This window comes from Megalopta genalis, chromosome 17, assembly GCF_051020955.1.
Source record: "Megalopta genalis isolate 19385.01 chromosome 17, iyMegGena1_principal, whole genome shotgun sequence".
NCBI classification, from domain to species: Eukaryota; Metazoa; Arthropoda; class Insecta; order Hymenoptera; family Halictidae; genus Megalopta; species Megalopta genalis.
The window spans coordinates 865,745-878,993 of NC_135029.1; the positions used below are offsets into that span (position 1 = coordinate 865,745).

General features: G+C 36.5%; 1 protein-coding gene across 5 annotated transcripts in view; it reads left to right on the top strand.

The window, feature by feature from the left end:
- The first annotated feature begins 9,152 nt into the window (after positions 1-9,152).
- The window catches only part of LOC117217656 (tachykinin-like peptides receptor 99D), a 227,025-nt gene continuing 222,928 nt past the window's right edge, over positions 9,153-13,249 (top strand). For all 5 annotated transcript variants that reach the window (XM_033465462.2, XM_033465438.2, XM_033465430.2 and 2 more), the window contains exon 1: positions 9,153-9,289. The gene's annotated coding sequence lies outside the window, so the exon portion shown is untranslated. The remainder of the gene's footprint in view (positions 9,290-13,249) is intronic.

A 13,249-nucleotide genomic window follows, 5' to 3' on the forward strand; every position in this document is an offset into this window, starting at 1 on the left:
ACTTTCAAAATAAACGGCTCATATATAACTTCTATTTGCCAAATTCTGTATTACATGAGAAGATACAAACTACAGTAAATTCTCCCTAATTGACGCTCAGATTCTACACAGAAATGGACAATTTGGGACGAAGAGATACGATTAATCGAGACTCGCGACTCATTTTTATAGTTGCCTAGTGTCAAGAATTATAAAAACCTGGTGCAAGTTTCGAATAATCGTATCTCTTCCTCTGACATAGTCCATTTTTGCGCACAATCCGAGCGTCAATTAGAGAGAATTTACTGTATTTCAAAAATCTATTCATTCCCAGTCCTGTCTGTCCGTGATCATCTTTTCGCATTCTTCTAACACGTGTGCCAAATTTTCCTTTCCCCTCCTGCATATTCTACAGCTCTTTTCCTCCTCCCTCATCCAATAAATCTTTCCTTTCATTTTATTACCACACCTAAATCTTGCGATCATTCTTCCGCCCTTTCACTCCATTTTTCCCTTCAAGTACTTCGGAATTGTCCTTTGTCAACATTCTTTTATAAACCTCATTGTATCCTTACCTTGCTAAACATGTCTCTCCTCTGTTCCCTTCTCTTGTTAAACAATTTCTTTTTTACGACGGTCGACACCTCGTCCGAATCCTTCTTCAAGTCCACTTTCTTCATCCCAATTTTCTCCAATGCAGTTCTCCTTCCTCTTCCCCGCCTACCCTCTTCTCTCACCGACCTATTTCTCTCCATTTCCTTTATACATTTCAATACTCTCTTCGTTCGTTTTTGCCTCGTTTTCTCTTCGAAACAGATGGCCCTCCTCATTGCCTCGGTGCTTACCTCTATTCACTTCACTTTGTTGTGTTACATACTACTTAATACTTGATATTTAATATTAAATTGCATCAACTTAAACTAACAAGGAAGGGTTTTTAGGTGTTCGTCTCCGATTGCTTTGGTTTCTGGATACGATATAGAGGACCAAAAAGTAAGGCATACGTATTTTTTTTATATCGGCCCGTTTTCATATTTAGGGGGAGAAACCATCCCTTGAAGTTGATACAATGGAATATGAAAAATCGCTTGAACTTGGTCGAAAGATTATCATCAAACTTGTTGTAAACTTAATTTGTGGCATATCTGGGTGCGTGAATCTTGTTGTCGATCATCCTTGTCACGGGATAAACTACCTCTAATCGTTTCAATGCACGTTTAAAAGACTTCAAACCTTTCTAACAATGCGATGACAAATTAGTAGATTTATGACCTCTCACCCTTTACCGAGGGGAAAACCACCCCTGCTTGTAGTGTACTACATTTGCCTTAATAGGGCCTAACAATCATCATTTGGAAGTCAAGAAATAATCTTTACCCGAATTTGATCGGCCCTTATTAAAGCAAATGTAGTTCATTACAATCAGGGGTGGTTTTCCCCTCGGTAAGGGTGGAAAGTCATAAATCCACTAATTTGTTATAGCACAATAATTTGTTGAAACTGAACAAATGAAATATAAAATTTCTTAAAGATTATATGAACTCCTTGCAGATTTTAAGTCTTTTAAATCTGCAGTGAAACGGTTACAGGTAGTTTATCTCGTGTCAAGAGTGACTGACTGCAAGTACAGCAGCATTCGCTCACCCAGATATGCCACAAATTAAGTTTATAACAAGTTTGATAATAATGCTTCAACTAACTTCAAGCAATTTTTCATATTCCATCTTATATCTACTTCGAGGACTGGTTTCTCTCCCTAAATATGAAAACGGGCCGACATAAAAAAATACGTATCCCTTATTTTTCGGTCCTTTATAACACCTAGAAACTCTTTCTTGTTAGTTCGATAAAAAATATTACACCCTTAACGACTTCCATCAAGTTTTAACACAAGGTTGAACGAAAAGTTTTCTACTTTAATTAATTCTCTCTTGATTATTACAACGATGTACATTCGAAAATATAATTTCGTTATAATATTTTTCTATCAAACTATAAATCTATTTTAATTCGACCTTGTTTCTGTGTCATTGAAACTATTACGTACTGCCACGAAATCACTTGTCTAGCTTAATTTCTGACTAGGCTTGCAAAAAGGGCTCGCAAGCGACGCTGTACAATTATTTGTTTTTTAGTCGTAAGATTCAACTAATTATTTTTATTACGACGTTGCTTAATATAACTGGTCACCTTTAGAACGGATGCGAGCATTTAAACAGTCTTTGGACAACGTTGGATCAAAGGATCCAGCAGCTATTCAGCTCGAAGCCAAAATATCGGGAAATTGATTAGGAGTAGAAAAAAGATCTGTATCCACGAAATCAATCCCCGTTTGTCCAAGCCGAATCGAATGAGAGACATGCAAAATTGTAGGAGTAAATAGGTGTATGAAACAGTGATGCATGCGCGTGTAGTTGTCCCCATTGTGTCTATTAGATAATAGATCAATAAATATCTTCGTACGCGTTTACCCCATGGTACAGAGTGCCCGGAATCTGCGAGCATAAAGGCGTCCAAGATAGCTATTACATCTACGCGAGTATTATTGTAACCAGTGTCTGTCGGTTTTCTTTGAGTCGTGGCATATTACATCGCCGGTCTGCGTTTTCCACCCCTGCCACTACAGCATTCCAAAGAAACGGTTTAACCATAATTTTTATTACAGGAAAAAATTCTTAAAGATTCTTTCGAATACAATCTACCGTTAAATCGTGCACTTTATTTATTGCCTGTTTTATCAACGATAAAAATGCTGTCATATTTTACAATAATTTTATGTTCTACATGCAGTTGGTACATCAATGAATGTAAAAACGTGGACACTTGTGGTTAAACGAAGCAACGATCGGTATATTACCTTTTATAATGGGTTTAAAAATATAATAAATATCTTCGTTCGCATTTTATTTGAACCAAATCAGACGGCGGTATTTATTAAATTCGTTAATTTAGCGACACTGGATAGTTTAAAACTTTCCATTTCTGATATACAGGGTGTCCCAGTATATTCTATGGCATAAAATAAGAAAAAAATGTTATGTAAACATAGGTCATATAGAGCTTTATTAAGAAGTTATAACAAAAATTCAGAATAGGAATAGTAATCAACTAAAAAAAAATAAAAAATAAAAAAGATCTTCGATCGATGTCAATCATGTATTGTCAACAACGGTTATTAATACGTTTCGAAATGTATTAATAAACACAGCTTATATAAACACACGGCATGTGCTGATCTATTCAAGCCAATGCTCGCAGTAACAGCAAGTTGATTACTATTCCTATATATTCTGAATTTTTGTTATAACTTCTTAATAAAGCTCTATATGACCTATGTTTACATAACATTTTTTTCTTATTTTGTGCCATAGACTACACTAACAAAGTTTGAACATTAAAACCTGGGACACCCTGTATAATATGGGGCACTTTCGCAGTTTTCGAATCGAATATTTTCAACAATAGACGGGAGACGCTAGGCTCGCGGATAAAATTTGTTTACAAAGACTACGGGAATTCCGTGACCCGAAAGCATAGAGAATAGAACGTTTACGCGTTTTTTCTTTTCCGCATTGCAGCTTTTGTTCCGATACAATGTAGAAGATTTTTTTGTTGTTTTCGAAAATAATTCGGTCGCGACAGCCAGTTCTTGCAATTTTCTGATCGCATGCGTCATTTTCATTTACACTTGACAGCTGCGAGCCGGGTTCGGGGCGTCTATTGTCTTTGTCCCCGTGGTCCCTCGCGAGTTTAAACTAAAACTCGCTTTTCCCTTCTTCAGTTAAACATTTGCATTCTTTTGATAATGCGCACAATGCCCGTTCGCTTTTCTCATGCTACAATAGAGTCAATTTTTGTACAGAATTCCTGCCTCCTTTTATTTAACATTCGGCCGTATAATCCTGAATTCACGTTTCAAAAGCTGTCTACGTATACACAGGCGATCTAAAATTGATCGAAACAATCAGTTGCTTTTTATATAGAAGAATCGTTGTTTTTTATTCGGTCGAGTCGTAAATAACTACCGTTTCTTTGTCAGACATTTATTTTTTGTTCTTTTTTTTTATTTACTTTTGCTTCTCTTTTTATTGTGTTTATTTTGAACCATTACCTATTTAGCGAAAGCAAAAACTCGTTTGTCCCGGTGACTTGCAATGGGTAGACAATTATTTACGACTCGACCTAATGCATTTTTTCAGGAGCACAGGTTTTATACGGAGGAGAGATCTAGTTTTTCAGTGTATGAATATATAATCCTTAAAATTATATATTAGACGGCGGATCGTTATGCATTTATGATAACAATGGATATGTCAAATATGCGGTAGTAAACAATTTAGAAGAATTTATACATACTATTGCATTCTTTGCAATTTGTTAAAGTTGATTGAAGAAGAAATTAAATCTCCGTGCAATATCCAGTTCTTGCAATAAAGTGTAGTCAATATAAAATTCACGATCTACTTATGACGTATACAGTGGGTGTAGAAAGTATTCGTACACCTTTCAAAACGTAATAACTTCATTATAATTAGGCAAAGCGCACTAAATTTTTTGGGGGGTGTCAGAATGATCAGTTTATCGGACAAAGGGTAAAAAATTATTTTTAAAAATTGCAATTTGTTCGCATGATGAAAGAATGAAAAAATTATGTTTCTCCAACTTTTTTTACCTGAGCCTATAACGAAAATTCAAAAAATGCATTTTGTAGATATATATGATGAACATATATATCTACAAAATATATATATAATTAATATATATATAATATATATATAATAATTAATATATATATATATATATATATATATATATATATATATATATATATATATATATGTATATTATACATATATACATTATATTTTGATAAACGTACTTATATGTTTACAACATACATACATGTATATATGTATATTTTATATACATATAAATATGTTTATGTATACAAGGAGTCCAAAAAGTCACTCGCAATAGGGAAATGATGAATTCTTGAGGCCATTTGAAGTAACTTTTTCCTTAGCACAAATGCAATCCGCGGCTTTGTTTACGAGTTATTAACGAAAAATAATGACCAATGAGAGGCAAGAACGGCTGGCGCAAGGCAGCTGAACCAATGAGCGGAATTGGGTCTTCGTCCGCACGGCCGCCAAATCGCTAGCCGAGCTCTCCTATTGGTCATTGTTTTTCGCTAATAACTCGTAAACAAAGCCGCGGATTGTATTTTCGCTGAGGAAAAAGTTACTTCAAATAATGCGAGGAACCCCTGCTAGTGAGACTTTTTGGACATCCTGTATACAAATTATATGTGAAATGTTCTGCATTCCGGATGGTTGCTTTGGCTAACTAAACTTCTTTCTCTCGAAATTCATATACCGGAAACACATACAAATACAATAATATCGCTAATAATACGTAGCTATTTATACGCGCACAATTATATGCAATGTTTAATAATGGTAATTTGGCAAACACAGTCTGCTGAATTATTTCACTCCCGCGCAGACATCATAATCTACTGCAATTTCGCGTTCGAGTTACATTCGAAGTTTAAATTTATACTGGTGGATAAATAATCAACGCAAAAAATTAGTGTAAAAGAGTTTCTCATGTTCGAATCAGTAGTTCTCTGATATTTCGTGGCGCTTATTTAAACGAATAATGTGCAGATTTTCATAACTATTCAGCTTATATCAATTTGTTAACATTTACTTTATTATGTGAAAAAACTGTTATTTTGAATATCTTTTTCGACTTTCTTCCGACTTTCTAATCTTATTGAAAGGAACTTCAATTCTAATTTAGTTACATAACAATTTAAGAAATTATGCTCACATTATTCTCCTTTATTTCATTGTGCCATTCGTAAATATTAATGTTACATTTCAATTCCACCAATTTATGAAAGGGACTTTCATAAAAAACTAGATTTTTCAAAAAATTTAGAATAATAACATATACATAAATGTGGAAGCGGGTTAATGGTACCACATAGGGATGGACGATTCTTTAAAAAAGATCGATTCTGAATCGCAACGTCAAAGACCAATTCACTAGGAAATCGAACCGTGAAAAATCGATTCCCTGAAAATCGATTCGAAAAAAATCCATCGAAATACTATTTATATCCGTATGTATAGTACATGGCTTATTGTTTTATCATGGGATCTGATTTTGTAAATTACTACAATTACTATTACAATTATTCCAAGATTACTGTATACCACAATTATTGTTAATTCTTCATTTTTTCAAGTTCCAAATAAATATACCAATCTAATTTAAAAGTTAGTACAGCACCTCATCATAAGATACTGTAATCAGCATTTCGCGCGATAGTGTTGTAAATGTTGTACACTTAATATTGAAATACTTCCTTATTGGAGTGTAATAATATGTATATATATATATATATATATATATATATATATATATATATATATATATCGATTCTTGGATATTCGATTTTGAAAGGAATCGATGAAAGTCGTCATAATGCCATAAATTCATCGCTTTCAAATATATATATATATACTTGAGATTTTCATTTATTAATCAATCATTTGAAAGCGATGAATTTATGGCATTATGACGACTTTCATCGATTCCTTTCAAAATCGAATATCCAAGAATCGATTAAAATAAATCGAAAATCGCTTGGGAAAGATGAGTTCAGAATGGTCTATCCCTAGTACCACGTGCATTTGTAGCTAGAAAATAGACATTCCTAATGGTACTAAGTTCTGTAGACTTCGATTTTGATAACTTATACGTAGACGGAGGATCATTATGCAACTTTCCGTCGTCACATACGTTGTTATACAAAAACTAGAATTGGAGAAAAATTTGCTTTCAGAATGAAAAGATTACCCGTTGCAAAAAGAAAAGAAAAATGCATACCGAAAATTTCATCGAAATCGATAGACGTTATTGAATTACAAAACATTTTGACCATGCTTCAATCGATTTCAATAAAATTTTCAGTATGTACATATACATATAAGTTACCGAGATCTACAAAGCGCATTTTTTAAATTTTCGCTCCAGGCTCAGATAAAAATGTTAACGAACGAGAGTTTTTTCTTAATTTTTTCTTGCCATTACAAGTAACAACAAAATCAAGGAAAAGTATTCCAGCCATTGTACAGTAAACTAGCCCCTTTAACATTAAAAAAAAATTCAGGTTGGTTTAGTCGAATTTTTAAGGGCGTATTTTAGTGTGAACTTTTGAAAGAGTCAAACTTTTTGTTTGCGTATTCTTAAAGTGTAGTTTCAAAAATACATCTCTGAAACCTTGCATGCGATCGCCTAAAATTAACGAAGTTATGGTTTGAAGGACGCGATTATCGATTTCCTAAACTTTAAAGGCTACTTGTCCAATTCAGCAAAAATTTTAAGTATGCATTTAGCACATACACATGCGACTAGAACCGACCCTACTAGAATCGCCTATAAATTTTGATTATTTTCTTTATTTTTTAGGCCTCCGAAGTTTAACACTTCGCGGACGAGCATTTTTTAAATACTAAGAATATTTCCTTCGAAGAACCAGATTATGTACCAAAAATTTTAATGTAAAGTAAATTTCGAAGTATTGCCACATTTTTAATTACCGACTTCTTTCTTTCGTTCCGCGACCCGCTACAGCCAAATTCATACCAATGAAGGAAATTTCACGTTTTTTTTTAATTTCAGACAAGCAGAATGCGACTATGTTTGAGAGTACGTAGATTAATTTTAACTTTCTTTTGTTCCGAAACATTTTAAAACGTCGTTGAAACACGTACAAATAAACCTTCTCAATCCGACTGCAAAACGTATAATAGCCTCTTCGCAAAAGATTCCCTAACGAAGTTAAAAACACGCGTACTTCGCACTAGAACCACCCCTTAAAAAGTTATTGCATTTCAAGAGGTGTTCGAATACTTTTCGCCAGGGATTGCATTTACCCCTGGTCGTAGCGTGAGTGTCGCCAGTATTGGATTGGCAACTAAGTAATTGCCGATTTCAGTTATAGATGTCTCTCACTCCTATTTTTATGATATCCGTAAATGTTATATTATAAAATTATTATTATTATTATTATGTTATTTTTTATTATCCGTGAATGTTAGCAACTGGACAAATTGAATGCAGCGGTCAAGGAAAAGCGACCAGAATTGGTCAATCGTAAAGGTGTCATTTTCCGCCAGGACAATGCTAGGTCGCACACGTCTTTGTCCACTCGGCAAAAATTGATGGATATTGCTTGGGAATTGATGTTACACCCACCATATAGCCCTGATCTCGCGCCATCGGATTACCACTTATTTCGATCTCTGGACAACTCCCTTCGTGGTAAAACTTTTAATGATGATGACGCTGTAAAATCTCACTTAACACGTTCCGTGCCACGTGTACCATAAATGGTACACGTTAAACTTGACCATCAGGCCACGTGTACCATAAATGGTACACGCGGACATATTTATTTAAAGCGCTGAAGACATACATTTTGTGACAAATTTGATTGTATAAAATATATTTCCACCAAAAGGATGAGAGGCATTGTAAAAAATGCTGTATAGAACAAAGCACATAAATTTGTTCAATCGTTATATACACAATAACTATTAATTACAATGTTTGACTTTTTTAAAGCAAGAGCTGCATAAAAACGGTTGATTCGGGCAATCACTACTTATCTACTGATGATATAATGAAATATTATGTGATAATGTATCAATCTTTAGTCAAAACATCAAATGGCCTGAACGACAAGTTAGGCAAAAATGGCTTGGCACGGAACGTGTTAACTCAGTTTTTGGCCGAAAAGGATCAGACTTTCTACGAGCGTGGAATTTTCAAGTTGTCAGAGAGATGGCAAAAGGTCATCGAACAAAATGGAAAATACATTACAGATTAAACTTCGTTCCAAGTAAAAAGAAATTTTTTATTTCATTGAACAAATCGGCAATTACTTAGTTGCCAAGCCAATAAAAGGGGCGAAAGTCAACGCGTGCGAAAGGGCAGGGAAACGCGAAGTTCCAGGGCAGCACGCGTGTGCGACCCCCGAATTCGACTGGATGTCGATGGTGAAACGTGAAACGTGGGCCGTGCTGCCCGATAGGCTAGGATAGGTCGGCGTCTCGAGTACGCGCTCTGCGTTCAAGCATCGCGATGCGAGTGCTGCGAGACGGGAACCAGTATCGTGGAAGCGCGCGTCCCGTTCCGATCGTGCAACCCTCGATTCTTGTGCAACATTTTCGACGGTGCTCCGACACGCGAGAATAGTTTCGTACGGACCCGCTCCGCTTTCCTCCCAATGCCGGTGAGTTTTTCATTTTGAATACCGTTCCGATCGAGCGCCGAAAAGAAAAACCATCGAACCTTGTACGTCGAGTCAAATAAGGGGGATGATCGCGTTGGGAAAAAGGTGTACGCGTAGGCTGCGCGAATATACTCTCCAGCATTTCCGTTAAAACGACAACGACGACGACTGGTCCTGATATCCCGGGTTGCACCGTGCCGGTTTTATAGCGATCGCTCGCGAATCAACCAATAAGCCGATTGCGCCAATTTATGGCAACGGGACGTCCTTAGCTTTCCGCGCTGCCACGGATATTTGCGGTGGCAAACTGTCACTGTCACTGGGCATCGTGACGGCGACTTGTCAAATACCATTCTCGTTCGACACAGTTCACACCGAAGTCGAACGGAAAGGCAAAGCGACGGAACGAAGTTTCATTAATTACATCGAGGATGAGTCCTTTCGTCGATGTACCAAACGAGAATCCTGCAACGAAATCGACGCGTCTAAAGGATGAACAACATTCTGTCACCGGTGTTCGCGGCAATCACTGGATGACAGACGATGCGACGAAAAATCGCGCGCCTCCGGTGTCTCTTTAAAAAATGCAACTGTCATCAAATTACCCGTCTCCGTCTCGAAGCGCAGTGCCGACAACACATGCATTAGACGGCCCGCGAAATAGTTTCTGGCTCCGGAGTGAATCAAGCAGGACGATCACGCGGGGAATTCGACAAAAAATGATAGTAATAGGATTCCTGTTTACGAAACCGAGCGTTTCGCAGCGGAAATTCGCCCCGATCCGGTAATTAACTCCGGTAAAACTGCTCACCGATGGGATTCGTTAATGCCGCCTGCATATCGGCATCCCCAGAATCTCTCGTCGCGTTGCCGGATACCGATTAAATTCCGAGGGATTGCGGAACTTTATCCGAGACGGTCGAACGAACGTTGCGGAAGAAAACCGGGCTTCTCGCGCGGAGAAACTGCCGATGGTTTACGGTAGCGAAGCGTTTCCGACACGGGTGAATATTCATCGCGTTTTCGGCGTAGGATCGAACGGAATTAATATTCGGCGGACCCTTATAGAAATGACACGCGAAATAGTGGCGCATCCGGAATTATCAAGCAAATATGTGGACCGGCGAGACGCGTGTCTGTTGTGTACGTGGTGCCGCTTATGCGTTCGCTAAAAGCTTATGGAAATTTCGGGGCTGTATTATCCCTCGATTACGGAAACGGTACAATATGATTCGCGAAAATGCAGCTGGATGCTCGCCGGCATCAGGACGAAGCGGATGCTTTGTCGTAGTCGTGAATCGCTCGTTGCCAAGCTTCTTTTTGTCTCATCGAATCTCATTCCCTGTAGCCTCGCGTTCGCTATTCTTTTCTTTTTCGGAGAAACAGCGCGGATCGCGTCCCTACTAACCCTAAAAGAACCGGGCAGAAAGCTCTCCAGCTTATCAGCTATGTTTCAGAAACGTGTTGTATTCGCTGCCGAGGATATATTTATAAAGTTCTCTCTCTCTCCTCTCTCTACTTGTGCTCGCTAGTGTTTTTTTGTACGAAATGTTAAAGATTTATTTTGGAATAGATCGTAATTATTGGCTCTGTCCACAAATTCGTGCGGTTTCGATTTCGATTTCGATTTCGATTTCAATTTCAATATCAGGCATAATAATTCTCCAACAATTCGACAGCTTCGGTTTCCTTCTGTTATGCGATTGTTGAAAACTATGGAGCATCGTAGTTAACAAGAATGAACATCTCCGACATGTTTTGCTGTACGATTAAATCGTAAACGTTCGTTCTTGTTAACTCGACACCCCATTAGCTGTCAAAAAATGAAAAATTCTTCCTAAAGAATTCTTTACGAGTTTAATCGTACGGTAAAAAAGCTATCGAACGACGTACGAGACGTAACTGTTAGTCAATTATTATGCGGGAAATTTAAATCGAAATTAAAATCGCACGAATTTATGGACCGACTATGCAATTATGTCTATGCAACACGAAAATTGTTCGCATCGATTAAAAGGAACAGACATTCGATAAAAATCAATTTCTTGCTCTCCCGGTGTTTTTTCTTCACCGTTTCGTATGCTTTACACAATGATATTTCTTTCAACTGCATAACTGCGAGTTTGCAATATGGCATCATATTGTCGACAGTACATATTAAGTCATAAGTGTTTGTCACTTATGCATTTATTATGTTATTAGTTTATCCATGCATTGTATTTTGTTCATTGAAATCGACACCAGGATACATTTTATACTCCTCGTTCGGTACGACACACACATCGTTTCCTAATATGTTTTTTTAACCCATTTGCAATCATAAGCGTATATATACGCTCAATTTTCCTGGTCACTATCACCGGAGCGTATATATACGCGGCTGCGTTCGGTATTGAATCCAAATATTTAATTAATAAAATAACACACTCCCTAACAGTATAAGATCACAGAGGCAAGCACCGATACTAATAACTGTTGCACACACTCTTTGTTATCTCTGCAATCACTATCGCCGGTGCTGTGCACATACTGAAATTTGTTAGTCACTAAACTTATTCGTAACCTTAAAAATAGAAATGGATGGAATTCTGGAATCTGAAAGCAGTTTTTCTGATTGTAGTGCAGAAGAAATTGGGCCGCTAAAAAGAAGACGAATTAGAGAAATAAGATCCGATAGTGATGGTAGTGATAGTGAAATAAGATGTGTCTATGCAACACGAAAATTGTTCGCATCGATTAAAAGGAACAGACATTCGATGAAAATCAATTTCTTGCTCTTCCAGTGTTTTTCTTTCACCGTTTCGTATACTTTACACAATGATATTTCTTTCAACTGTATAAAATTCGTGATCTGATAATTAGATCGTGGCTCTTTGTGCAAAATAAAAATTGTTTGCATCGATTGAAGGGAACAGAGATTCGATAAAAATCGATTTCTTCTCTGAACGATTTTAATAAGGTGGTAGTGATGTAACAGTGTTCATCCAATGATTTTGATCGTAAGTACGTAAAATCTGCGGTCTTATAATGTGAAGATACGGAAATTTTCATTTTCATACATCGGTTTACAAAAATTTGAACGACATAAAAGCTTTTTTTGTCAAATGAAAGATCATTCGTTGCGAAAGGAAAATAAGAATGTTATCAGACCTTGTTAATTGATACATTTTCTTGCATTTTAAAATTCTGCGCGTGCCGTAAATTCGTTACGATCAACTGTCTATAATCGTAACACATAAACGATTGTAAAATTCTTAAAGGGAAGTTCTAGATTGCATGCTCTAGATTAATGCATTTAAAGTTGCACCCACGAATGGTAAAAAATGCAGTTCAATATATCGTTTGATATTCTTTCCGACACAGCGTTCGAATTTTTAGCTCATCTTGCGTCAACGTATAGCGAATTTTCTTTTACTCGAGATTTTTCGGCCTAGTTATCGGACGTAAACTTTTACGTTACGCGTTTACGGTGTTGGAACAGCGAATACTTAATTATTGAAAATGTTTTGGAAATGCGTCAATAAATTCAGATCACCTGGCGCAATTTTCGATTGTGTTGAGTGACGAGAAACGTGGACGTCTCTCGTGTACTCGTACAATTAAATTACTGCTTTACCGAGAGAATACAGTTACAAACATCGCCCTTTCCTGGTTCAGTTCATTTAGAACAATGCGTTGAGTACTACTTGATCTACTTCGTTTGATAAGTGTCACGATCTTTCTCATGTAAGCTTGAACGTATTTCATGCATTATGAAAGGGTTTAAATTTTTCACGTTTTATCTACCATCTGTTTCACGATAGCTCGTTTAACATCGAAGACTTATAGTTAAGAATTTTATAAAACATTGTTCAAAGGCAACAACAAGCTCATTCTTAAAAATTATCAAATTATTTAGATTAATATAATGCAACAAGTTCTTTACAAATTATTATTTAACACACTAAACGTACCACGATT